General features: G+C 42.4%; 1 long non-coding RNA gene across 1 annotated transcript in view; it reads left to right on the forward strand.

The window, feature by feature from the left end:
- Window positions 1–17,915, forward strand: part of LOC143443683 (uncharacterized) — a 30,310-nt gene extending 12,395 nt beyond the window's left edge. The window contains exons 3-5 of the long non-coding RNA XR_013112861.1: window positions 12,914–12,992; window positions 13,496–13,676; window positions 17,399–17,915. This is a non-coding gene — a long non-coding RNA (uncharacterized LOC143443683). The remainder of the gene's footprint in view (window positions 1–12,913; window positions 12,993–13,495; window positions 13,677–17,398) is intronic.
- The last annotated feature ends 7,306 nt before the right edge of the window (window positions 17,916–25,221 follow it).

Raw genomic sequence — 25,221 nt, forward strand, 5'->3', positions numbered from 1 at the left:
AGGATTCTCAACCTGTAGGTCTTGACCCCTTTGAGGGGTCAAAGGACTCTTTCATAGGGGTCATATATCAGACTTCCTGCAGATCAGATGTTTTTATTACAATTAGTAACAGCAGCAAAATTACAGTTATGAAATAGCAACAAAGTAATTTCATGGTTGGGGGTCACCACAACATGAGGAACTGTATTAAAGGGTCACAGCATTAGGAAGGTTGAGAACCACTGCTGTATAACCCAAGTCAAAGCTTTTAAGCCGCTTTGATCAGCATGGCACTGAGTGGAGGGAAGACAAGGCAGAGCAAGAACGTTATGTGTTCAGAAGCAAGATTGCAATGAAGCTGTGAGACACCACAGGGGTAGGTGCTCTCAGAAACACCTAAAACTCATGACACATTTTATTTTGACTTAATCTGACAACCAGAGTTCCATCCACAGTGCCAGCAGAGCAGAAAAAGAGAACCAGTTCCCGCAGGATGTCTTTTGATCTCCACACACATGCCATAATTCATGCATGAATGCACGAATGAGCGAACACACACACACACACACACACACACACATACACACACGTCTCCAAAACATAAATTTTAATGCTGCTGCAGATGCAATGAAGAAAATGGGGTTGACTGTTGGAATGTCTGATCTAGCTCAAACTGGTTTTAGTGAGAACCCTCTAAGCATGACTGGTTTTATCTTGTTCTTTGTATATCCTGAGGGAAAGATTTTCAGTTACTAAGAAGTTTCTCAATTTCTAGAGAAACCCTGCCTGGTAATAAAACTTTGTCCAAATGCATAAATCATCCATCTATGAGCCCACTCGTAGGTTTAGGTCGCTTCATTAGCATCTAGGAAACACTTGTGATCCCATGAGTGAACTCCATTTAGTGGTACCTAAATCTGGCTGTGTCTCTTTGAAGGGTTAGCTATTGCAGAAGGAAGTCCATCGGACATCACCTGTACCAAGTGGCCTTTCTCTACTTCCATATCTTTCTCTGACTACTCCTCACTTACCACCAACCAAGACAACATTCCGTGACACGACAGCATCTTCCCAGAAGCCCAGCCTTCTCCAATACACTACTGAGACACGCCTGCTCTCTAACACTCGCCTTAGCCATCTCCCTTTCAAGATGGATTCCTGTCATACTCTGGTTTCTATGGCAGCCTACATCCCTCCTTACTGTACTTTCTCCCACTCTGAATAGGCTTATGTGTTAAAATTCTCCACCAAACTGAGGAGTCTTTGAAGGCAAATTCTTATATCATTCAACTCTAGAGCATAGTGGCTGGGGTGCCAGTGTTTGATCTGTGAAACATATTGGGCTTAAAAGTTGTATGGCGGGCTGGAGAGATGGCTCAGTGGTTAAGAACACTGACTGCTCTTCCAGAGATCCTGAGTTCAATTCCCACCAACCACATGGTGGCTCACAACCATCTGTAATGGGATCTGATGTCCTCTTCTGGTGTTTCTGAAGAGAGCAATGGTGTACTCATATACATAAAAAAAATAATAAATCATTTTTAAAAGTTGTATGGCATGCTAAGATTACTCTTCAGACATTCAAGAAAAAAAAAAAAAAAAAAAACAACCAAGCCTTAGATCTTGAGTTTAAGACCAGTCTTGTCTCAAAGACCTGACATGCTCGTGTGTGTACAGGTGCACGAGTGTCTGGTAAACTGAAGCAATTACGTACTATTTCTTGTTTCTGAGTCTTGAACAACTCACTGTCAAAGTCTATGCTGCCTAGATTTTAGAATGATAATATCCGAGAGCCTTGGGGACAGTGTAGTTCACACCAGAAGGACAGTGCTCTTATGCAGCCCCTTCAGTGACATTACAAAGGAGATGCACCTTCTAGTTGGCTGGTCACCAAAAGTCTAGAATCAATTCTTTTATTCCATTTCTGGACACAATGAATAGGTAGTTCCTTTGTCTTTTTAAAATTTAATCTTATTAATTTTTCCTTTGATAAAGTATACCAGTAAAATCTATCTAAAAATTCAGAGTAATATACACTTCTCCTTGAAACTATGTCTTCTTCTCCATTATTTTCTTAGTGTTAATTTTGAATTGTCTGTGGGGTAGTTAGTTACCCTCACAGTCTCATCAAACTTTAATCTTGAAAGCATGATCAGCGTATTATATCTTAGCGTGTGCACATCTGTTTAGGCTAGTTGTGATCTGGAAGGAATGCATGATCTGAAGGCAGCCAGCTTCCTTGGTGAATTTCCAGTAACCACCATGAAATGTGAGGTAGAGGAAGAGACCAAAAGAGAGGGTTTAGAAACCACTTGGGGAGACAAATCAGAGGTTATCACACACTTGAAAGGACTAATCTTCGAGATTCAAACCTTTCATAATTCTTTTTGTCCTTGTGCCCCCTTATGAAAACAGTCTGGTTTCAGTAGAAGCCAGCCCACAAAGCTCATGAATAACTCAAATTCTTACACTGGAAAGCATCCAATTACCCAGGGACCAAATTCCTGTTTACTCTGAGGGAATGTGGGAGAGCAGCTGTCTGCTGTAGCCGGGAAGGCAGTGAAAACAGCCAGGGGCTATCACAAGGAGGAAATCACAGGGCAGACTAATTTATGAACTGCAAGGACAGAGATTAATAAAACACTGTGCAAGAGAACTCAGATGGTAACTTTGTCTGAAACTTGGAGCTGAGCTGACAACTCTTTAAGGGTAAACTGTTGGTATGAAGAGCGGAACACTCTCTTCTCTTAGTTCTTAAAGTAAATACTCAGTATCATTTTATTGATTTCTGAGTTGGGAAATGCAAATATACTTCATTATGATGGCCTATTCTGTTATAGCTCATAGAGGAAAACTCAAAGTGGAAAAATATTGGGGATAAATGCTGAGGACCACAGACACAGTCACGGTGATTGGCTCTGCCCTGTTGAATGTGAGATACCTTCTGCAGTATCTCAGGGGCTTAAGTCTGCCTCAAAGAGTCCTTGAGGCTCTCCTGTATGCAGTGTGAATGCAGACAGATTACCTCAAACAATGGCAGATGCCCACGTTAACCACTGATCCTTGTCACACTTGCCCTTCAGGCACAACTGTTGTGGTGTGATACTCTCTCCTGTAGTACTGGAAGCACTGTCCCTGGCCACAGAACCCACTGGCAATCAGTTATAACTGTTTCTGTCACAATAAACATCCAAGGTGCAGCACAAGGCCATCCCAGGTCTGTCCATACGACATCAGATTTACGGCTGAAATCATCTAATGATGTGGAGTCATTGGGTGAAGATATTAGCTAGCTAACAGCTCGGGTAGGAAGGACTTGTACTCGGCAGGGAAACAGTTCACCGGCAAGCATCTTATGAATGTCTCTTTTCTCAATGCATTCTTATCTTTGTGTTTTGTTTTCATGTGCAGCAAAATTAAATGACTCTGTCATGAAAAAAAAAAAAAAAAAAGACTGCTTCAAAGATACAAGTTTAGAACTTGAGGAATTTCTACCAAAGAGGAAAATAAGACCACCGAAATCAATCATCCAGCCTAGATGAGCTCACTGTTTAAGAGGTATACAGCTTGACAAGTGATTTAGATCTTATTTAATCATGTACTTGTATGAATGGTAAATACTTTTTTTTTTAAGACAAGAGATTAAGGTAAATTGATGAATGACATTCTAAATGAAAACTAGGCCACCCATATCTTCTAAGTTATGATAAGAACAGCCATTCCCTGGCTCAGGACGCCTTCCCTGTGACATTCTTAAGACCTATGTCACCAGTTATGTAGCAGGGTGGTGTCTTAGGGTTTCAATTGCTGTAATAAAAACACCAAGGCCAAAAGCAACTCTGGTAGAGAAGTGTCTTTCAGCTTGCAGTTCTACATCACAATTGAATTCTGCTTATTGGCTTGATCTTGTCAAGCTTATAGGACCCAGGACCCCAGTGTCATTGCCTACAACAGGCTAGCCCTCCCACATCAAGCATCAATCAAGAAAATACCACACAAGCTTGTCCACAGGCTGATCTGGTGGTTTCTCAGTTAAAGTTCCCTCTTCCTAAATGACTCTCGCTTATGCCAATTTAACATACAACTAGCCAGCACAAGTGGAGCTTATAAAGAAGCCAGCATTGAAACGATTTTCCCTGCTCTTGCTAACATTTTATATCAAGGTTGGGACACATTGCAAAGTTGAAATGTGTGCTCCATATGCCTGCTTTTGGAAGGATGTGAGGAGACTTGCAATGTTTTCTTAGGGAACATGAGAAGTGCCCTGACAGGTCCAGAGCGCAGACCCCCTTATCCATTAGGACTTTAAATGGAGTCAAATGGAATGTCACAGCAGTGCTGGGAGGTTGGGGAGATGGCAGAAGTTGCGCGCAGCAATACATTACAGAAGACAAGCACCCAACCAAGTGTAACACTGAAGCCTTTGAAAAGAAGCAATCAGGTACCATTTCTCCCGTTTCGAAATAATAAAGGCCAATTAAGCAATTATTCAATTCTCTCTATATTATCTGGATGCTGTGTAAGTTATCCTCCTGATTTATTTAATGCCCCTCCTTTCTTTGCACAATTCCCACCCACCCACCCCCAAAAGGAGGATACTTTCAACCAGATCACAACCAGAAAAAATAAAATAAAATGAGTTTCAATGAGTTTCCTTGGTAGGAAGCAACAACGTGGTGAATTATGCCTGGGAGCCTGTATTTGTTTCTCTGGTCTCTACCAGGTGACAATGCCTCCAAGGAACACTGAAGAACGGGATTACCCTTATCATGACGTTCAGACACTACAAACAGCCTAATCTTCATTGGAGCCTCTGTGAACGTCATTGCCGAATTCACCTTGACTCTTGATATTGTTAAGCCATTTGTTTGTAGTACTAGGGTGTGAGAGCTCTGGAAAGCAGGAGTTGTGTGTCCCATAGAGAGAGCTCTTACAGTTATCTCTTATGAAGAGACCAAATAGATAGGAAATTGGTAGAAGAAAATAGAAGCGCAAGTAGATTCAGGAAAGGCAAGTGCCAGAGCTCTGTTTAATGACCTGGGGAGCTAGACTTGAACCTGACCTTGAAACAAAGACTCCTGGTTATGGGGATATTTTGTATTTGGGGTGGGGGAGGTCACTGGATTCAGAATATAACAGTGCCTGATATATACAAGGGCCACAGTAATGTGTTGCCTGGAAAAAAAATTGGATGAATGGATGTGTGTACGCATGCCTAGATAGGGGGATGCTACTCATGAGAGACTAGAAGGAGCCCCCCCCAAACAATTCCCCTCCATCGTCACTCGGGCAGGGATAGAGTACATTTCTTTGCTAAGTTCTCACCTCTGAATTTCTCACAAAGCTCTTAAGAGATGAACTGATCTTGGAAGTCAGCCCTTCAGATTTCCTTTTTGAAATGTGCTTATCATTCAGCACGAATTCTTGACTTTAATTAAAAACTTAAGGGGAGATGTTTTAGCTGAAGATGTAAGAAAGTGGAAGATTAGAGTAGAAAGAGAGAAGCCATCTTGAGGAAAACCTCAGTTCACTTAGAGGACACAACCATATAAAGAACTAAGAAAGCAACACAGATGAACTAGAGAGACTCGAAGCAGCGGCGGGGTATTGAACTTTAAAGGCCACTACTGTAGTTATTGGGCAAAGCGCACACTGGGAGACTCTGAAGAACACTCGGTTCTTTCTAAGCGTCCACTCTGTCTGGTCTTTTCTTCCAACAAGTTCCTTGGAAACCACATAGTATCTCAGGGACTGGTGTGTGTGCTGCTTCCTATTAGGTCTGGGATAAGATTCCACTCGTTCACCTTCTGTGTCTGCCAGGCCATTCATTCAAACTCTCTGTGTCTCGGTTTCCCTGTCTATCCTCTGAATTACTACCTGGGCAGGACTACCTTACATATAGTGGCTCGGCGAACCACTTGACTTCCAAATAGAAATTCCACCATATTTCTGTCCCACTAGGCCGATCACTTAAGCATTTAACCAAAAGCCCAAAAGCTGTCCAAATTCAACAGAGATCTTAAACTCGACCTGCCCAAAGTTAATTCCCATATTGTTCTTGAAACTCTACTTCACTGGACCTGTTGAGTTTTCTATCACTTGGAGGTCTAATCCTCGGGTTGTGCCTCTAATTTTGATGGAATTTCCCACAGAGCTTTCTTCCTCCACTTTTAGCGTGGGTGGATTTGAGAGTTGGAACACGGATCCCAAGCCCCCGTGCAGAAGTGCCTGCAAAGAAAAACGCATGCAAACGTTTACAATTGCATGTGAAGGAAAATGGGTTGTTTCGAACGTATTTCAGAAGTTTGGTTGCTTGCTTATTCATTTGTTTATTTATTCAGTACTGTGGCGGACTTCTTTGAAGATATTTACATTTTTATACACCCCCCCCCCCCCATACAAATAGGTTTGATTGCTAAATATATTAAGGAATTAAGCTTCCTTTCTAATGTGTCTTCATTATGTTTATTGGTACACATTATTGGGATATTTAAATGTTTGGTTTCTTAGTGGCAAATAAGAAAGAAATAAACATTGAATGTCCCTCAAGCCATAGAAACAAGTTCATAGATGGAAATGTCAGAGGGAGAAACAACTCCTTCTGCTGACCAAACAGAGATGAGATTTTTAAATAGTAGGGATGTCATGGAGTCTTCAGATACAATACATTTAAACTAGAGAGCTGAAACAAACAGGTCCGTATGTATACGCTGTAGATGCCAGGCGGCAGCCCAACAAAGCTAGTGCTTTGTCCCGCAGATGGAGTACAGTGTTTGCCTTATCTATTGACATTCCAGAGGCCACCCACATCCCCGCAATCAGACTTCTTGGAAAACTGCTCTGGTCACGGCCCAGTGCTCAGTCAGTATTCAGGGGTTTCCCGAGGCTCAGGACTGCAAGGCAGGGATGAAAACCGAACCCTGAAAACCGTTCTGATTTCAGAGCACCATGGGACCGCGAGAAGCCAGTAAATAAGTGGAAACCCTGCTCTCTCTTCTCCATCCACCTTTCCCACTTCCTGCCAAAGAGCTCAAATCTCCCACTAGGCCTTTTCCTTCTGAGATATAGAACATTTAGATGTTCTTTAAAAATAATGAGGTTTCCTTTTTCTAGAGACCAGTTTTTGCAGGTCAAATCCAGCCAAGGTTCCCACATCTTGCATGCGCTTCTAGTGACCTGTTACTCTAGGAAAAGATTAAAAAGAGGGATGCTAATCCTAAACCAGGGAAGTGTGAGATACAGATGAAACTACGTTAGCATCCCATTTCCCTGCAGTGTGAATGGCTGCCATCAGGAATACCAGCAGATGACAACACATCGTGGCACAGATGTGAAGAAAGGGAAAGCCTTTTATAGAAACCAATTAGGGGTTTTCCCAGAGACACATATAGCCCAACTACACCACGCCTGGGAACATACCTTAAAGCTTCTTAGGTATATCCTATATTTATATCTCAATACAGAAACACTTACATACCCGTGTTCATTGATGCTCTATGAGCAATAACTAGGACATGGAATCAACTTAAATGTCTAACAACTAATGAATGGATAATGAAAATGTAATAAATATATAATAAATATATATTTTATATAGTATATGTGTTTATATATTATATATTTATATGTAATATATTTATGCATAATACCTTTATATGTAAATATATATTTATATACATTATAATAATAAATATATATTTATATATTATATATTTATATGATATATTTATATGTAATACATTTATATGTAAATATATAATCTATTTCTATATACTATAATAATAAATATATTTATATATTATATATTTATATATTTATATTTATATACATTATAATAATAAATATATATTTATATATTATATATTTATATGATATATTTATATGTAATACATTTATATGTAAATATATAATCTATTTCTATTACACTATATTATATATTATTAATATGTAATAATATGTATTATTATTACACTATAATAATAAATATATTTATATATTATATATTTATATATTTATATGTGATATATTTATATGACATAATTATCATATATGCAATTAATATACATGCAATTAATATATGTACAATATAATAATATTTATATATTATATATTGTACTCAGATGTAAAGAAAAATTAAAGCATGAAGTTTGCAGGTAGATGGATAGAACTAGAAAAATTATAGAGTGAGGTCACCCAGGAAAAAAAGACAGATTTTATGTGTTCTCTTTTATGGGGGCCTTAGCTTCAAAAAGGTTTCTTTTGTTTGTTTAACATGGTGCACGTGTGGAAGCTAGGAAATTAGAAATGGGCCATTGACAGAAAGGGGATGAACTGAGACTGAGGGACCAATAGAGTAGAGGTGAAATAGGATAGGGCAGGGATGCTGCGGGCAGAAGGGCTCACGCAGGTAGTCAGTGATGCAATGGGGAAGTAATACACCAAACAAAGGCTTATCCAAAATGAAGCGCACGTGAAGGAGCGACTTGGAAACTAGCGATCTTGTAATCTAAGTGTGTGTGTGCGCGTGTATGTGTGTGTGTGTGTGTGTGTGTGTGTGTACATCAAGGAGGAGTAGAACTATGAAATATCAAATAACAGAGGGAGAATTCTGGGCTAAAGCTCTGAGTTGGTATGGCATGAGGATAGAGAAGTGGGAGATAAAAGGGCAATGGTGGGTTAACTAAAACTAAGCCTGTTATAAAGAAGCCATATGAAACCACGCTGGTCTGTAAGCTAGTTAGCAACACAACGTTTTAAAGGCAGTTTACACAGAAGTACTGCACATTAATGCTTGACACTACTCCATGAGTTATTGAATGAAAAGTCTCAGTATCAGACATGCCTTACCTCCCTATGAGTCAGAGAGGCCCTAGGAGGCTTCAAAACAATATAGACTGTTGTTTGCTCATGGTTGCCTTCCAGAGCAACATGGTAAGACCTTGATGAAGACACCCAACATTTTGTTGGCAGGATACAGAAAAACCAGTCCTGAACTGATCAGGAGACAATTTCAGCTAGTTGGCTTTCCTAGTGCTGGAAGGTGTCACACAGGCTGTTGGGAGAGAAAAGACATCAATGGCCTGCTTGCTACAATATCAACATGAAAGGCTAGGTGTTTCCACAGCTGTGATAGTGTCAAGACAGTTTATAGTGGTAACCAACCACTCCCTTGATTGGGCTTGAAGACACCTCGACAACAGGAGATTCATGTTTGATACTGTAGACATCCTTAAAAAAAATATGGCTGGGGAAGTTACAGGTCCTAGAAGAGAACCTATTTTTTTTAAGTGGTTCTGTTTTTCAAATTGACTTCTTTATTTTTTTAAGATTTATTTTATGTATATGAGTACACTGTACTGTCTTCAGACACACCAGAAGGCGGTACCAGATCCCATTAGAAATGGTTGTGAGCCACTATGTGGTTGCTGGGAATTGAACTCAGGACCTTTGGAAGAGCAGTCAGTGCTCTTAACTGCTGAGCCATCTCTCCAGCCCATCAAACTGACTTCTAAATATGTTTATATCCATAGGTTTGCATTGCTTCCAACCTCAGTCAGAGAAGTTTCTTACTGCCCCATGTAATAGTTGATGCAGAGACACAGTACTGTTTAAAGTACTGAGAATATGTGACCATGAGTACCAGCTGTAGAGAGGACATCAATACCGTCTCCCATGGGAGTAAGACAGAGTGTAAGAGCCACAGGATGGGGAGGGGTGTTGTGACATGTTCTCTGCATTTGACATGACTATTACATACAGCCACTGTGGTTACCTATGTACGACCAGCATAAGATCAAGCCAGTTAAAAATCCCAGTCTGGACAGGAAAGGGTTAACAAGTCCCTACCCCTAGAAGCTATTCATCTTAAACAGACTATGATTAAGATACATTGTATATATGTATAAAAATTTGAAAGAATAAATTAACCAAAACAGGATGGAAGCTAGATTCACTCTCTTCTTTGGACCTTGGGTGCACACAGTTGAGTGAACATTGACTCCATCCCCACAAGCTATGGCCACAGGCTTCTGCAAAATCCTATCCTCATTTAAGTTTTTTCCTCTTCATCTTTTCTCATCCTCTTCCATCCTCCTTGGAAGACACCATTCCCAGTTCTTTAATGTGGGTCAGATATGGATGCATCTCAAGAAGCCATATGTCACGTGCACATACACACATATATACACACACACAAACACACACACATATACTTATATACACACACACATTTAATTTATATGAATGGTAGTCAATTGTTTAGATTCTTCTTTCCCCTCAACACTGAGCCTTTTTAGGGTGTGTCAGTTTTCCTCCTGTATGTCACAATTTCCAGCTACAATGGAATGTTCTACTCCATTCCTACCTATCCTTCATTCATTTTCAAGCAATAGATAGTTGGTTGCCTGCTCTCTCAGACAAGAGTGGGTTCAGTATTCTAATCTATATCTGGTGGGCTTCTATAGAACAATTGACAAGAGTGCATACTTTCACTCAGATAGCATATACAGGCTATATTTTGCCTCTATGTTTAGATTGCTTTTCCAAGTGGCTATGCCAGTCAGCGCTCCCTTTAATAGTGTTACTGTGAACAGAATTTGTTATCACACAGCCTTCTACTCTCTGTCAATCTCAACTTTAAATCTATAATTCTCTTTCAGTTAATTACTAATGAAATTGGCATGCTTTTAAAATACTTGTTACTTGTGTCTTTGGGAGAAAAACAAAGCAGTTTATTCAATACAGGATCTTGTATCTGTTGAAGCTGATTAATCTAGTTTTCTACAATGAAAAGTAGATACTGCTGTAGTAGCTTTAGTTTCCGTTAACAGAACAGGTAAGTGAGCTAATGCTGTCAAAGACAGAGTGAGCAGCATTATTCCCGCTGGATTCAGGGGTGTCTGTCCATGGTTAGACGGTCCACCACTCTGTGGTGAAATAGAACTTCACAGCAAAGGCTTATGATGGAATGAAGCCACTCCCATTCTTGGAAAGATACAGAAAGTTGTATATCTCTAGCCCTCGTCCACGAGCCAGCACCTAGGTAAGTGGCTATGCATTGCTTTTATCAAGATGGGAAACAGTCTTTATTCTCAACAGGTTTAAAATCCAAAACTACTCCTAAGAAGGGCAATGAATACAGAAGGGAAATTAATTAAAATATGTGCCTCCATCTCCTTCTACAGTTCTCACCAAATGTATCCTCCTTCTTTCTGCATTTCTTTGGTATTAAGGAGAATAGAAGCAAGCCCATTCCACAATAGAGCCATGACACACAAAGATCACAACACACTGTGCTTCCAGTTTGCTTTGTTAAGTGAAGATGGACTTTAACAGTAGCACAATGCAAACTTTCCAAAACTGATTATTAAGAATAAACCCCAAAAAGGCAGAGTTTAATGTGACATAAAATATGTAGATACAAAAAAAATGGCAAGAAGAAGGAGGAGGAAGAGGGGGAGAAGGAGGAGGAGGAGGAGGAAGAGGAGGAGGAGGAAGAGGAGGAGGAGGAAGAGGAGGAGGAGGAGGAGGAGGAGGAGGAGGAGGAGGAGGAGGAGGAGGAGGAGGAGGAGGAGGAGGAGGAGGAGACTTCTGGAAGGATTCATTGGCAGGCTCAAAATACAATTGGAATTTGCATGTGCATGGCAGAGGACTTCCTTGTTTCATTCCTTTTTCAGTTTCTTCTAGACTCGCTTCCTAGACTGTTTCTCTCTCTTGCCACCATAGTCATTACTGTCAAACTTCAGTTACGAGCAGCTTCTTATATTTTTGGTTGTGAGCCTAGCCTTTAACAGCTGAGCCATCTCTCCAGCCCAACGAGCAGCTTCTTAAATAAATTGAATATTATTTATGAAAAATACATGAGTCTTTCAACACACAGTCTGTTCTGAGGGTTCCCTGTGTGCACCCTTTTCCATCTCTCTGAAGTGTTCCAGGGGAGACAAGGCAAGGGCTGGAGGAAAAATGTGACATGGGCTTCAGTATACGAACTGTGGAGTGGTAAGACCTTTGCACAAATATCTGAATATAAAAAAAATTCAGTGCCCAACTGTAGGATGTCAGAGGCAAGTATGAGCATCTTACCATGTCCAACCATGTGACTCTGATATAAACTTTATTATCAGCATACAAAGCACATCATAGTTTCTTTAGAAAGTCAACAGATTGCTTTCTTAGCAGGAATCTCAGGTTCTCCATTTAGAAACCACTGCTTGCTCTGAACTCTGCTTCCTACCACTCAGCCCAAAGATACTAGCTCTGCTTTCAAACAAGGAAGCAAAGAGAAGCAAAGTCTCTCACTGCTAGTATGACTGCTCGGCAGACACATATCACAGTGGCTGAACTCTGGATACCCAGGGATGCTTGTCCACCTCCTTGGCTTCCTTGCTGGTTCCTGCCGCCCTTGTCTTGGAACACAGACACATATTCAGTTGCCACATCTAAGGCATTGATTCTAGTGTTTCTAGGTAAATCGCCATACCTGAATATTACAGATAGGTGGAACTGACCCGCAAGCCTTTGTGTTAAGCCCGAGGTGCCAATTTTACACAGTTTATGGGAATGTTTGGAGCTTAAACCTCAACTCTGCCCAGTGGTGATACTCCAGCAACACTGAAACTGGAAAATGACTCTTTTGCAAAGTTTCACACCTGATTTCAAAACTCTGCTCTAGCAAGAGCTATTGTTGGGGGGCTTTCTAAACATATTGAGTTTTACAATGTACAACGGCACAGTTATTGTTTCCTCTGATACATAAGCCCATCCTGAAATTACTGTGTGTTTTGTTGACTTTCTGGTAGAGGGAAAGATAATTTTTTTAAAGTTCTATTTGGCTATTTCCTGGACTTTTAACTAGACAGGACCATTAAAAAGGCATATTAAGCCACACATGTGAGGCTGCCTACGGAACTGACTTGAAATACATTTTCTTTTGTAGGAATCTACATGCGCAATTTACCTCCAAAGAAGAAAAGAACTTTGAAGTCATTTCCCTGAGGACAGGATACATGGAGCGTGTGAGTTTTCGCAGAGCTGGGATAGAGGAGGTGTGATTTACTAAGTCAGGGAGAAGTGTGTCCTAATGTACCACCTGCAATTTCTTTTCAGGAACAGAAGCTTTCTGAACCAGGACAGTTTTTACACCATTTAGGAGAAGGTTAGAGACTAGCTACATAGAACTTGGGTAGCAAGAGATGTAAAGAATGCTACAGGAAGATGCTAAACATGTTAGAAAGGCTGCCCCTAATAATCAATCCCATAATCCATTGCAGAACTAACACTCAAAGAGTCACCAAAAATGTATTTGTGTTTGCACTATGATTTTCCCCCTTTTTCTCACATTAATACTGCTACTAACAAACACCTAAATAATGGATAGTTTAATTTTTCTTTTTAGTTAATGTCTAGAGGGACCTAGGAAACCTTAATAAGGACCTTGTATTTTCAGAGAAATAAGCATATTTATAATTATTGTCAACTTTCTTTGTAAGCCTGATAAAAGCATGTTTTGCTTTTCCAGGAGAACAATGAATTCTCAGCAATCCTTGATTGTATCCATTTTAAAAACAGAATGAGAACGAGAGCCATTATTGAGGAATCAGAAGCTAGGACAAACTGTCTCCCGTTGAAGTCATTATTGTCTTCTAATGCTGTCCCTCAGAAGTGAGAGACAGGATAAAACATAGCAATAATTATTTCAGGTAATAAGAGGAATCATGTCCAAGAAATGGCGGTTTCAGACAGATGAGTCCATTTGAACAATCAATAACACTTCAACGCTCCTTTTATATGATATTTTGTGGTTATAGTTTATAGCAAGAGGTCTCTTCACACCAAAGTACTCATTTTATTGGTTCTCTGGAGAAGTACAGGAGTTGGAAGAAAAGAACAAAAGTGCTCATGCATTGACATGGACAGAGAGGACCTGCGAAAAGTCACGGTCTCCAGTTACTCCACCTTGCACATAAACACATCCTTTAATAGAGTACATTTGAAAACAAGTGGCAATCTTACTGCCGAAAAGTATCCAATGACTCACCGAGTTACTTTGTTACAATTGCTTCAGATGACTAAAATATCAATTTGCTTCTGACTGGAATTCAGACAACTTGGTATCAAAACAATAACTTAGTTTCTCCCCCACCCCACCCCACCCTTCCTGTTTCTCTTTTTGAGACAGTCTCTCATTCTGTAGCCCAGGCTAGCCTTGAATTCAAACCAGTCCTCCTGCCTCAGCCTTGTGGGTGTTAGTCTTTTCATTTATGGGTATGAGTATTTTGCCAGTGCACTATGTGTGTATAATATTCAAGGAGTCCAGCAAAGGACATCAGATTATCTGCAGCTAGAGTTACAGATGGCTGAGCGCCACCATGTGAGTGATAGAAACCAATCCAAGTTCTCTGAGAGCAGCAAGTGCTCTTAACCATGGAGCCATCTTTGAATCCCTAGTCTTCATAATTTTTAAAACTCTGTTATTTATAAGTCCTGAGAAATATGTATAATGTATTGTTTATGGGTTAGGTGTGAATAGCTTTCATTTTATGAGCAGAGAATAAGAATAGTCTCTGAGCCAGGCATAGCAGTATGTATCTGTTATTCCAGAACTCAAGAGGCCAAGCAGGAAAATCACAAGTTCAATGCCAGTTTGCACTGTAGAGTGTGAACTGAAGTTTGTATACGGCTAATTAAGTGACTAGAACTCCACTATTTGTAGGGAGGTTGGAATACTTCGGATCCAGAACCTAAACTTCATTATGGACTATCTTTACCACTTATAAATATCAATTCCTTGTCTACTTCTGTATCTATGACTAACAGATAAGCTTTTTAGAATGTACAAAATTGACAGACCACTAACTGTCATCAACCAAAAAACTAAGGGTGTCACCAAATAGCACATCTCAGGCCTATAGAAATTTCTCTGCTTTTACTGTAACCTACCTACATGACCTTTCCAGTCATATATTTCAAGACTCTCTAAATACTAAAGAGAGGAAGAAGGGAGGAAGAGGAGGAGGAAGGGAGGGGGAAGAGAAAGGGAGGGGAAGGAGGAAGGGAAGGGGAGGAGGAGGACTAAGGGAGGGGGAAAAGAGAAACAAAAAGAGCAGAGAAAAGAAAAAGAAGATGGAAGGGAAGTGTTTCCGGGTCTGGATAGGGCCCTCTGCTTGGCTTTGCCAGTTAATGGAGCCTAAGGCAGGCAGGGAGGCTAGAACTGTCCTCAAGAAAATGAGAGAGACCTACTCTCTTTCCCTGGAGTTCTTGGGCAGGAGAGCTGTAAATGGTAAGATCCTTCAGAAGGTGAAAACAAACTATACTTCTTGGGGCGGTCTCCTTTCAACAAATCTGGGTCATTGTTTCCAACAGCTAAGCCCAACAATGAGAGCTCAGACTCCTGTTCTTTAACAACAACTTAAAATATATATGTATATGCGTAAGTAGATATAATATACTTAATTTAATGAACACAGATGTGTGTGCTTTCCAATTCAGAGACTGAAGTAGCACAAACCAACAAAGAAGTTTTGTGTATTTCTCCATTAGACAGAGAATCCATCTTTATCACACCAGAAAGAATCCATGGAATGAATTTTCTACGATGGCTTCCAAAGCTGCTGCATTGTGGAAAGGCAGAAATGAAAGTCACACTCTGTTCTAATAATATTTGTCTTCATATCCTAACAGTTTGTTGCTGTTATATTATGGTTACTATTACTATTTTACTATTACTATCATCATCGTCAACATCATTATCATTATTATTATAGTGGGTGTGTCGGTGTGTTTCACGGTCTCAAAGCACTTTGAGATCCGAGGACAGCCTTTTCTCGTCCCTGTCGCCATTTTTCAGTGCCCTCCTTGTCCTTCTTCTGTCCTCCCCATCCTATGAGTCTTTTCTAAAAGACTCATAAAAATGAAAGTTTTCACACACCCTTCTCTGCTTTGTCATGTGAATGAAACCTGTGTTGGCACGCTGGCGGCGCCCGGTTAGTTTCTACCGACAGTGGCCGCTAGAGGGAGACTCAGAGCTTGCTCCTTCCTCCTTTCACCTGTTCATGTTTGCCTTGGCAATGGGTCCTCCATCCTGAGATGGGCAATTGGTTTCAGCCTCCCGCTTTATTTCCAAAATTCTTCAAATTGATTTGAATGTATTCTGTCGTAAATACAGACGCTAGCTAGAACTGGCTGGGAAAGCTTCCCAGCACTCAGGAGCACCTCAGACACAACCCCCGCTGGCTAGTGTCAATCTCCCACCCCAACTCCCAGGATCCTAAAAATAGGGGTTTGTGAAGGACTAGATAAGGGAGAGGGAGGTATTGGGCACGAAACTTAAGATCTGGTGTTAAGAGGCAGCAGCTTTTAATATCTCTCCGGTTTTTTTTTTACCTCCGCACCTCCCTCTTTGACTTTTCATTTCTCCCATGCCTTATCTAGCAGCCCCTCGCACTAAATCCTCGCAGTCAAATGTCTTATGGCAGCTTGTACTTTCAAGATGGATCTTTGTGATTCATCACCGACCCCAAAACAACCTAAAACGTATCTTCTAAATGATTAGCATGCATGGATCTAGCTCTCTGAAATACAGGCACAAGACAATGGGAGAATGGCCCGCACAGAAGCCTGGCTCTTTGGAGCTCCAGGCTCATCAGAGCTGTGTTCCATCTTTCCAGTATAGCCTTGATACCATACCCCGCGCTTCTTGCCAGCTCAGAGACCACCCACATGCGGTTCCTCTTGCCTGGAGCACTCCTCCAGACCGGCAACTGGTTCAGGCCTACTCCTTTTTCAAATCTACACTCATTAATGGCTTCTTAGGAGGAGCTTTCCCCAGACTCCCCTGGTGAGACCCGGCATTCTCCTAGCACCTTGAAGCTCTGCTAAGAAGAGGGTTTAAGTAAATAATGGAAGGCTTCACTGTTCCGCGTTGGAATGTAAATTAGCAGGCACCTAAGGCACCGTGGTGGCAAGTGGCCTGAAAGAGCTGAGCAACACTGGAGCCAAGCTTGTAAGGCCTTAGGACTGCATGGCTCCACTTTGCACAAAGAGTAAAGAACAAAGTTGGCAGTCTAATGGGAAAGACAAAACTTAGATAGGCAGAACAGACGGCCTTTGGAGAACTCCTGCAGACCTTGTGTGTTATCAGAGCACAGAAAAGGACAAATCCCCAAGGCCAAGGCGATAAGGAAACCTACTGGGTGATTAAGACTCAGGAAGGACCTTGAAGGTACTCAGGACAGCACTAAACAGGGAGGCGGGAAGGAAAAGGAAGGACCGGTGTTTAACACATAATAAACACAATAAATAAAAGGTCTACAACCCCCTTCACCTTCACATGGTATTTAAAGAGGTGGGGGAAGCTTACAATAACAACAACAAAATTAAATTATGATGTTTTTTTAATTGAGATTTTAAACTTTCTTCCCAGCCACAAAGTAAACACAGTTGCCTGTTTCTTATGAAGCCCTTGAGGGACAATCTCAAAAAGGCCAGAGCACAGAGGCATGCCAAGATTCTGTGTTCCAAGTGGAGGGTGCCAGGACACATCACAGCCCAGCTGCTGTGGGTACACGGGGACAACACTGTCAATCCAGAAGAGTCATTTGTTGACGAAGTGGCAGGCAGAGCCTGGAACCTGAAGGTGACATGAAGCTTGAGACTCTGGACCTTGTAGACAAAGACCAGAAGCAAAGCGGGATCGGGTTCGCCTGGCAAAACTATTCAGAAGCAGGACCCTAAGAAGTCTTCGTGGAAATGTGTCCGGAAATTGAGTTGTTATTGTTAGCAGAGTGGAAAAGCAGGGAGAGTCTGAGGAGGGCAAGCTCATTAATAAAACAAACAAACAAACAAACAAAACAAAACAAAAACGGGGATTTTTAGAAAAGATCAGGAAGACAGCTGGATGCAGTCTGAGCCTTTACTTCAGTTCAGAGTATTAGAAACAATGACATCAACACGGTGCTTTTAGGTCTGAACCAAGATGCAAGTCAATCAAATGCTTCTGCCATGTCAGACACTTGAATAATATCTATCCTCTTTGCAAATGATCAGAGCTGTTCTTTGGGATTGAAAATATTTTTACCTGGTTTTGCTTGCATGGCTGTTTTCTTGTTCTTTTATTATTTCATATTAAGCCTTGATATTTTATATAAAATAGTTTCAGTTTATCAATATATAAAATAAATGGTTGAATGAAGCCTATCAATATTTGTATATCGCTTTTGCAAAAGTGAAATTTTATAGTATGTGCTGAGATTTGCTTTTTCCTTGGTCTTTCTTGTAATAGTGCTGGTCTTGAACCTGGGGCCCTGCACATGTTAGACATGGGAGTCTGCCACTGGCTATGTCCATGGCCCTAATATGCTGTTTCTTTTTTTTAACATACTCATTTATTTTATGTCTATGAGTACACTGTCACTCTCTTCAGACACAGCAGAAGAGGGCACCAGATCTCATTCTCATTACAGATGTTGTGAGCTGTTGGGGATTGAACTCAGGACCTCTGGAAGAGCAGACAGTGCTCTTAACGACTGAGCCAACTCTCCAGCCCGCTGTTTCATTTTTAAAGATTTATTTTATTTCTAATTTAAGGTTACCCTGTCCTAGCTATTTTGAGCATAGAATTCATTGTTATCAGCCATCATGCCGTCATTTCCCTGTACCATGTGTGTGTAAATTGTGCACATGTGCAGAGGTTAGAAGACTGCATCAGATCCCTAGAGCTGGAGATAAAGGCTGTTGTGAGGCGGGGGTGTGGGGGATCAGAACTCAGGTGCTCTGCAAGAGCAGTATACACTTGTAAGTGCTGACCAACACAAACTTGCTTCCGTTGAGTACCGTGTTGGAACCGCTCTGACCGCAAACATTTCATCATTAGCCATCAGTTTTCAAAACTGAGGAGAGGGAAATCTAGAGGATGGACTAGAATAATCCATGGACACTCCAGAGTGTGTGTGTGTGGGGGGGGGGGGGGGGAATCACTTAGGAAAAACACCCATTAAGCATCTGGCTTCATGTAAAAAAGCCAGAGGCAGTGTGGACCATGACTGTCAGGAATTGACTCTGTAAGAGAAATACAGTGACTCCTAAGAACCATAACTTTAGAAAAGGCCTGTTCCTAGAACTGTTTTAGCAAGACTTGCTCTCTGAAGAGCAGCTTTGAATACATCATTTGCCGTTTCAGAACAGTCCAACAAATGATTCAAATAGGCGATCTTCAAATATTTTGATTCTCGGTTGGCACGCAGTAACTGAGCGTTACTTATGGGCTGCAGTGACATTACGTTAGATGTTACAGTGTAGGGATCAGAGCAGGGTAGTTGACCCGGCTCTCAGACATTTATCATGGCTTTCCGTTAGGAATATTCGACATCCCTCCTGTACTAGCTATGTGTGGTGTGTAATCAGTACCAGCCGTCGTCATCCTACTGTGTTACTGAATAGTAGAGGCTATTGGTCCCATCCACCTGTAACCTTGTACCACAGACAGCCCTCTGTCCTTCTTCTCCTGCCTCCACCGCTTCCCAAGTTCTGGTAATTACCTTTCTACTCTCTACCTCTCTGAGACCAGAAACAGGGATAAACGGAAGGACGTTATATTAATAAAATAAGTCAGGGCAGAATGGCAAATTCCATTTTGTTCTTACACATAGAAGCCACACTGACTGCTTTGGGTTAATGATTAAGGTTGATAAGTATCTCACTGTCTACCGTATCATTCCTACTTACGTTAAAAAAAAAAAATTTCCCTCACTTCCTCTACTCTCAATTCACAACAAACTTTATTAAATAAAGATTCAGACTTCGATCCCTCCACTTCTGCATTGAAACTGTGATTTCCCAATGCGCTTCCCAATTCCAACTTTCAGTCTCCTCATCTTTTTAACCGGGGGGAGGGGGGGGGGAGTGAAGTTTCCCAGGAACCACCTCTTTCTCCTCAACATTTTCTCTTCTCTTGGCTTTCATGACTCTGCCTTCTCCTGCTTTTCCTTCAGAATCACTGGCTGTTCTTTCTTAGGTTCTTTTGCCAAATTCTTCTGCCACTTTTAAAGTTAAATGTCCAGGAAAAAAAACAAATGCCATCTGTTCTCTCTGTGTGTATTTCTGCCTTAGTTATCTCTGTGCAACCCAACAGCTTTAAAGGACAGCCATATGCAGATGACAGCGAAGGTTGTGTTTCCAGTGTGAGCCAACTACCCCCAAGCAATCTGGCAACTCTATACAAATGCGTAGTAGAACCTGAAACTTAACATATAATACTCCTACCCCCGCCCCCCTTCCTCCTTCCCAACAACACCTTTTAAGTTTTTCAGTTTACTACATCACTAACTTTGACCACCATGGGATACCTGCTTACATTCCTTCTTTCCACCACTCTTTTGGACTTAATTTTTCCACATCTCAAGAACATATTGATTTCCTAATTGCAATAGGTTTTTGGTTCTCTCTCTCTCTCTCTCTCTCTCTCTCTCTCTCTCTCTCTCTCTCTCTCATATTCTTGTGACAAAATACTCAACAAGAAATAATTTAAGGGAGGGAATGTTGTTTTGGTACAGTGTAAAGAGACACAGTCCATCAGGGTGAGGAAGGCATGGCGGCAGGAAGGCTGGTTATTTACATTGCATCATCAGTGAGGAAGCAGGAGTCAGGGACCAAAAGTGGGGTGAGACTATAAAACCCCAAAGCCTACCCTCAGAACAGTTCTATCCAAAAGTTCCAGAGTCTTCACAAACAGTACCACCAGCTGGGGATCAAATGTTCCAATACATGAGCCTGTGGGGACATTTCACATTCAAATCATAAAACTCCTAATTTTCAGGTGTGTCCTCCCTGCTCCCTGCTCCCTGCTCTCCCTGCTCTCCCTGCTCTCCCTGCTCTCCCTGCTCTCCCTGCTCTCCCTGCTCTCCCTGCTCTCCCTGCTCTCCCTGCTCTCCCTGCTCTCCCTGCTCTCCCTGCTCTCCCTGCTCTCCCTGCTCTCCCTGCTCTCCCTGCTCTCCCTGCTCTCCCTGCTCTCCCTGCTCTCCCTGCTCTCCCTGCTCTCCCTGCTCTCCCTGCTCTCCCTGCTCTCCCTGCTCTCCCTGCTCTCCCTGCTCTCCCTGCTCCCTGCTCTCCCTGCTCTCCCTGCTCTCCCTGCTCTCCCTGCTCTCCCTGCTCTCCCTGCTCTCCCTGCTCTCCCTGCTCTCCCTGCTCCCTGCTCTCCCTGCTCTCCCTGCTCTCCCTGCTCTCCCTGCTCTCCCTGCTCTCCCTGCTCTCCCTGCTCTCCCTGCTCTCCCTGCTCTCCCTGCTCTCCCTGCTCTCCCTGCTCTCCCTGCTCTCCCTGCTCCCTGCTCCCTGCTCCCTGCTCTCCCTGCTCTCCCTGCTCTCCCTGCTCTCCCTGCTCTCCCTGCTCTCCCTGCTCTCCCTGCTCTCCCTGCTCCCTGCTCCCTGCTCCCTGCTCCCTGCTCTCCCTGCTCTCCCTGCTCTCCCTGCTCCCTGCTCCCTGCTCCCTGCTCCCTGCTCTCCCTGCTCTCCCTGCTCCCTGCTCCCTGCTCCCTGCTCCCTGCTCCCTGCTCTCCCTGCTCTCCCTGCTCCCTGCTCTCCCTGCTCTCCCTGCTCTCCCTGCTCTCCCTGCTCCCTGCTCCCTGCTGCCTGCTGCCTGCTGCCTGCTGCCTGCTGCCTGCTGCCTGCTGCCTGCTGCCTGCTGCCTGCTGCCTGCTGCCTGCTGCCTGCTGCCTGCTGCCTGCTGCCTGCTGCCTGCCTGCCTGCTGCCTGCTGCCCGCTGCCCACTGCCTGCTGCCCACTGCCCACTGCCTGCTACCAGATGCCTGCTTCCTGGGTTTCCCTGCCATGATGTTCATGGACTCATATTCCTTTGGAACCATAAGCCCCCAAATAAACCCTTCCTCCTGTAAGATGTCTTGGTCATAGGATCTAATCACAGCGATAGGAAGTAACTAAGACGACGACTTAAGATATTAATTGAGTTGTGAAAATTAATGAGTTGATATGTTTATACTTCTGAAAACAAAAGTTGAAATTTTTAAGTTTAACGAGGTGACCTTTTTGGACCAGCTTCAGATAACAGTATTAAATTGTGAGCAAAATTTAAAAAAAAAAAAAAAAAAAAAAAAACTGTTTTCTGAAGGCACCATGGAATAACTGAAAAGGAGACAGATAGTAGAGAGGCACAGACACTTTGAGGATGTTAACAAGGCGTGCTTCTCATTTGTCAGCCTTGAACCTGAAGGCAGTTCACCTCTTAGTGTAATACTACATAGGACATTCAGACTTACGACTGAAGGGATCAGAGCACTGAGCTTGTTGGAGCCACATTGCTGGAGAATGAAGAGGCATCCATGGGATGCCATAGCCACAAAAGCAGGGCCACAGTTTCCGCAGATGTGTCCTGCCCAAATCTTTGGCTGACTTGTGAACAACACATGTACAGGGCAGATTCCAAGCAATCAAAAAAAGACTAAGTTAGAAGTGAAATGATGTCATAATCTCTCCACTGTTCTCTCACGAACGTGGGAAAGCAATAAACTTCCACAAAACCATATAGCAAAATTAACAAGTTTAGTAAACATTTTAGTCCTGATTCATTGTTCCCAAATTCAGTTGACAAATAACACTCTTCTTTAAAAGGAAACAGGACCCAGAACATATATAAATTATTATCTGTACATCCAAGACACCATCCAGAATAGTGATGTGTACAATGAAAGAAGAGTATGAACCATATCAAACCTGAAGATAATCAATAAAGACTGTTGATCCAGCTCTTGAAATCAGCAAAGAAGGATTTCAAAGCAGTGTTTGCCTCTGCACAATATTACAAAGAAAAGCATTTTTATCATAAACTAAAGAGCAAGAAAGTCTGGCAGAAAGGAAATCTATAACAAAAAAAAAAAAAAAAAAAAAAACCCTGAAAGAAATTCTAGAATCAAAAAATATAAAACAAAAATTTTAGAAAAATTCATGAAAATAGACAGCAGCATGGTGTCAATGGTATAAGAAATGAACTCAGTTAGCAGCAGATCGCCTGACCTGAAGAAAAGAGAGAGAAAAGACTGAAAAGCCACAGGCAATACTGAAAAATACCAGGATGCCTCACTGGAGGCCCAAGGGGAGAGGGCAGAGACAGTGAGGGCGGCGAGCAAGCCCTGTCCTTCAAGTGTATTCAAATGAATACATTTCAAGCACACATTATCAAAGGGGAGAAAAGGCTATTCCAAACATGATGGATTCCCAGATAACTGTTAGTATTGAAGTGTTTGGGAATAATGTGCTTTGACTTTGAGAAGTGTCAAAAATTGATGGACCAGTAGAGATATTATTAAAAGATCTACTTAGCAAGAATGGTAAAAGGTGGCTGCAGAATCTTTGATGAGCACAAGACACAGTGCTCCTCAGGCCTTTTTTTCATGGTTCATTCTACAGTTTGGAAACTTATAGATTCAGTAATGCGTTTTCTGCCACTTTTATCCAAAACTTACCAAACAGTCCACGGTGGGGGGTGGGGGTGGGGAACTTCCAAGGATGTAAAGAGATTAATTAATTGGTATCACTTAAGCCATATTTATCTTTCTAGACAACTGGGAAAGTTAAACTTGACTCACTCCCCTCCCCCACTTTCTAGGCAACTGCTAGAATGACATTGTAGAAATGTCAACATAGACCTTTAAATTCTCTTGCCTTAAAGGCTCTAATAATTTCTTAAGCTCTCAAAACAAATTGCATTCTCCTTACAGCCTGCAGGCCTGGCTGGGCAGGACTCGGTCACCAGACAACCCAGCTCTTTGCCACCTACTGCATTGTGTTGCCAGAGGTTCACTGCAGGCCCCTTCCCACAGGTCATCAGTGTGCGACCGACTCTCCCTCCGGAGTTTTAGCTCACTTCGTTCGGAGCCCTTCTCACACCACATACCCCTTGGTTAGTACTTACTTGCCTTTTGTCATCCTTCCTGGCAAAAGTTCGATAAGGGCAAAGATTTTTTTTTCATTCTTGTTCACTGTGACTCTTCCAGGGCCCCGTAGCCATCTCGGATTAGATATGAAGGAGCCTGTCTAATATAGTAAGGTTAATAAATTGCAGACTTAATACTAAAATCTGTCTACTGCGACTTCTTTCCTGATACTAAAGGGTGGGGAGAAACTAAACCACCTGATTTAGATCATTCTGGAAGTTTCAGTCTAGAAAAGCTGGAATACAGGGTGAGTGTTGAAAGTAGTCAGCTCTGGCAACAGAAACTCCCCCAAACCCTCTCTCCCCACATTGTCTTCTTTGCTCATTGCTGGTATTTACTATGCTCATTAGCGCCAAGTATTTACTGTGTCTAATCTCTCAGACTGACTGCCTGAGATTTTTGAGGCCTCAATCTTTCTACTCCCCTCATCACTGTGCAGGCCTGGGCTCTGGTATTCCTGTTTGCACCGCAGCACCTGAGAGGCCACGTTCTCTCATGCGCCCCCTGCACCCCGCCTCGCCCCCCCCCCCCCCATCTACTCTGCTCTCAGAGTAAGCCTTGTAAGAAAGCAATCCTGTTATTTCTTATCAGTGGTGTCACTTCCTTAGGAAGGAGCCATCTCCTTAGGTAGACATCCCTCTGCCTCTGCAACGGGGCCCATCAGGCCTAACCCATATGGAGTCACTGTTGTTGGATACTTACCAGAGAGGACATGGGTTTAAGGAAGTCTTTTTTAGCTGGCTGGTGACTTCACTGAGTTTTCAGGATCCCAGTGTAGGCTCGGCCTTCCTCAGGGTGAGCTTTTAAGCCCAAACCCCACAAGGGGGTCTCCTTTGTTTGTCTCCTCTTCCTCTGTCCACCACCCCTGGGTTCACCCCTCCCACCCACCTCCCCCAGTTAGCCGTCGTCGGGGAGCTTCTCTGGTTCCCCTTCCTACAAGGTGCGGAGTTCCGCTGTGTTCCCCGGTATCAAATTCTCCCTTTGTCTTATGCTTTTAGCTATATTTTTCTGTTTCCTTGGTTGATGTCGTCCTTTGCTGTTTCTTCATAGGCTTCTGTAAATCAACCGCACCCCGCCCGACTGTCCCTCTGATCTTACCATCAAAAGACAAGTAGCTTCCATTTCCTGAACGTTTAGTAAATAGATATTGGATAGATGAGTGAATAGTCACACAAGGAAGACAGCAATTCCCCAGAATAATGCCACCAACGGCCAGAAGCTGCCCCACTGTTTATCAGTAGAAAACCTTAGGCAAGAGTTAAAGAGCTTCTGGTGGCGAGTGCGACGGCTCAGAACAGTTCCCTTC

The sequence above is a fragment of the Arvicanthis niloticus genome, chromosome 10 (assembly GCF_011762505.2).
Source record: "Arvicanthis niloticus isolate mArvNil1 chromosome 10, mArvNil1.pat.X, whole genome shotgun sequence".
In the NCBI taxonomy this organism is placed as follows: Eukaryota; Metazoa; Chordata; class Mammalia; order Rodentia; family Muridae; genus Arvicanthis; species Arvicanthis niloticus.